This window comes from Carettochelys insculpta, chromosome 9 (assembly GCF_033958435.1).
Source record: "Carettochelys insculpta isolate YL-2023 chromosome 9, ASM3395843v1, whole genome shotgun sequence".
NCBI classification, from domain to species: domain Eukaryota; kingdom Metazoa; phylum Chordata; order Testudines; family Carettochelyidae; genus Carettochelys; species Carettochelys insculpta.
The window spans coordinates 34,151,980-34,155,563 of NC_134145.1; positions in this window are offsets into that span (position 1 = coordinate 34,151,980).

Genomic DNA, 3,584 nt, shown 5'->3' on the forward strand with positions numbered 1-3,584 from the left:
ACATACCAGGGATTTCTGTAGTTGCATTATATTTCCTATTTTTTTAATCTACCCCTTTTCCAATGGCTCTCAACACTGTTTGCTTTTTTGCCTGATGCAGCCAATTGAACAGATGTTTTCAGGAAACTGGATAGTGACTCCAGGCTGGCTTTCTTGAGTGGTGAAGGCTAATCTAGAGCCAAGTATTTCATACTTACAGCTGAGAATATTTTTTCAATGTGCTTTAATTTGAGTTTATCAACACTGAATTTCATTTCTCATTTCGTTACCCCATTGAGTTAGATCTCTTTGAAATTCTTGTTAAAACTATGCTGAGTAACTTTGTATCCTCTGCAAATTCTTCCACTTAATCACCCATTTTTCCAGATCATTTAAGAACAGGAGCCCCAGCACATACCCTTGAGTGATCCTGCTATTTACCTCTCTTTACCCTGAAAACATGTCTACCCTTTGTTTCCTAGCTTACATAACAGGTGCTGATCTATGGGAGGACCTTCTGGCTTATCCCATGACTGCTTAGTTTGCCTAAGTGTGTTTAGAGGAGAATCTTGGATTTTCAGAAAGTTTCGGACAAGTACTCTATATCGCATGTGCTCTCTCACTCAAAGAATTCTGATAGGTTGGCCAAACTGACTCTCTCCTACATCTCTCTGATAATTGTTTTACTTTCAACTAATTTGCCTGGCGAGGAATTAGGCTTACCTTCCCTTTATTGCCAGGATTATTTCTAGAGCCTTTTTCACAAACAAGTACAGTATTATGCTACCCTCTAGTCATATGGGTACAAATTAATTTAAGTGATAGGTTACATGCCACAGTTAGTAGTTCTATAATTTCATGTATAGGTTTTCGGACGTCTTGGGTGAATACTATTTGGTCCTCATGCCTTATTACTATTTGTTTAATGAATTTCAATCTGGAACAGGTCCTCAGATTTGTTTCCTAAAAATAATCACTTAGATGGCTGATTCTCCCTCATATCATCTGCAGAAAAACGCTGATGCAAAGAATTCATTTAGCTTCTCTGCAAAAGCCTTTTTTTGAGTGCTCCATTAGCACCTCAATCATCTAGTTGTGACTGGTTGGCAGGCTTCCCGTTTCTGATGTAAACTGTGTTGGTCTTTATGTCCTTAAATAGTCGCTCTTCAAATTCTTTCTTGGCCTGTTGTAGTATAGTTTGTACATTTGACTTACCAGAGTTCCTATTTTCCTCACTTGGACTGGACTTCTAATTTTTAAAAGCTGTCTTTTTTAATGTCTTTTATTCTGCTTTTGGATCGTGGTTGTGTATTTTTGGTCTGAGGTATGCATTTAGTCTGAGCCGCTATTATGGTGTTTTTAAATAGCTTCCCTGCAGTGCAGGCATTTCACCTTTGTGACTGTTCCTTATTTCCATTTAACTATTACCTCATTTTTGTGTGTAGTTCCTCTTTTTGAAGTTAAATGCTACTGTGGTATGTTTCTTTGACATTTTTCCCCTACAAGAATGTTAGTATAATTACATCAGTCCTATTAACTTGTTCATTCCCCTACAGTCATCTCTTAGGCCAGATCCTAATAAGGAGAAAAATCAAAATTGTTTCTCCCCTTGTTAGTTTCTGCTCCAAAAAGTTGCTAAATATTATTGCACTGATGTTCACACAATTATTTTCAACACCTAGCAAGGAAATTGGAAAAAAATTTTTTTTTATTCTAGTTTGCACATATATCACGTTTATTCTGTGGTGAGAGCTGATTTTTTTTTTTTACATACAGTTTTTACCCAACCTCTATGTTTACCCCTAAATACTAATCTACCACGAGGTCAGCAGTTCAGGGCTTGTTCTCTAGGGAGTTACAAGAGCCTTTCCTAATTAACTATTTCTAAAAGAATAGTAACAAGAGAGGAAGCCATGCTAGTCTATACACTATCAAAACAAAAGGCAGTCAAATAGCACTTTAAAGACTAGCAAAATAGTTTATTAGGTGAGCTTTCGTGGGACAGACCCACTTCTTCAGACCAGAACAGACTCAATATTTAAGGCACAGAGAACCCAAAGCAGTAAGCAAGGAGAACAAATCAGAAAAAGATAATCAAGGTGAGCAAATCAGAGAGTGGAAGGGTGCGGGGGGGAGGTCAAGAATTAAATTAAGCGAACTATGCAGATGAGCCCCTATAGTGACTCAGAAAGTTCCCTTCCCGGTTAAAACCACATGTTAATGTGCCGAATTTGAATATAAAAGCCAGCTCGGCTGTTTCTCTTTGAAGAACGGTGCGAAAGTTCTTTTTCAGTAACACACATACCTTAGAAACTTGGCTTAATCTAATTCTTGACCCCCCCCACCCCTGCACACTCTGATTTGCTCACCTTGATTATCTTTTTCTGATTTGTCCTCCTTGCTTACTGCTTTTGGTTCTCTGTGCCTTAAATATTGAGTCTGTTCTGGTCTGCCTATGGTCTGAAGAAGTGGGTCTGTCCCACAAAAGCTCTCCTAATAAACCATTTTGCTAGTCTTTAAAGTGCTACTGAACTGCTTTTTGTTTTGATAGTGTATAGACTAGCACGGCTTCTCTGTTACATACCTTTAGGTCATTAATAGAATGCCGCATTCCATTAAAATGTTGACTAACTGGTTTGTGGATCTGGAGTGTTTTGATGTCTGTTTTGTGCTCATTAACTATTTTTGCTAGTCTTTAAAGTGCTATTTGACTGTTTTTTATTTCTAAAAGAATATGTCAGTTATTACAGAATGGGGACACCCTCTCCTGTTTGCTGACATAGCAGACCTAATATGTGGAAGAGCTGATGGCATCACAAATGGAATAAAAATAAATGTTCAAACTGTAAAACTAAAAGCAGAACTCCGATCAAATCATCACACTAAATTTACATGCTGTAATAGTGGGGGTAGTCAATTGCCCCAAACCGACATGACTGATTGCCTACTCTATTCCCTCTGTAATCCATCCCACTATAACCTTGAAACTGCTACTATATCAAAACAGGTTAAGAAGATTTAATTTATTCTGAAAGACATTTTTTCGTTGTGAGTTGTGAAAAAACAACGGCAAAGTCAGCTGTTGTGGCTGAAAAAGCGCCAGAAGCCGCAAACTATACTGAAGCGACAGAGCCTATACACTTGGCCCACAGGGGCGTCTCAACACTGACAATCGATGAAAACAAAAGATCGGGCCCGGGGGGAGCGGGGGACGTGACGTAGCCCTAATAGGGGCTCGGTTGACGTGCCCACACTCGGACGAGACGGGGTTCAGCGCGTGTCAACTCAGACAAGACAGCGGCAGTTCCGGCTCAGAGAAGTCACACTACCCCCACCCGCCGCACAGGGGCCGCCGGAGCTAACTAGCGCGGGGCCCAGGCCGCGCACGCAGCAGCGCCACGCTCGGGACCAACCCCGCCTCCTTCGCCTGGCGCAGCCCCTTCACATTCCGAAGCCTCGGCAGCGCGGAGCGAAGTGGGCCCCCTGGTTGGGCGCCGCGCTTGTGCCAGAGCTCTTTCCGGTGCTCGGGACATGGGGTCCCGGAAGTGGAAGTGTCAGAGGACGACTTCCGGCGGAAGTGGCCTTGGTGCTTCGTTGTGTTCCTC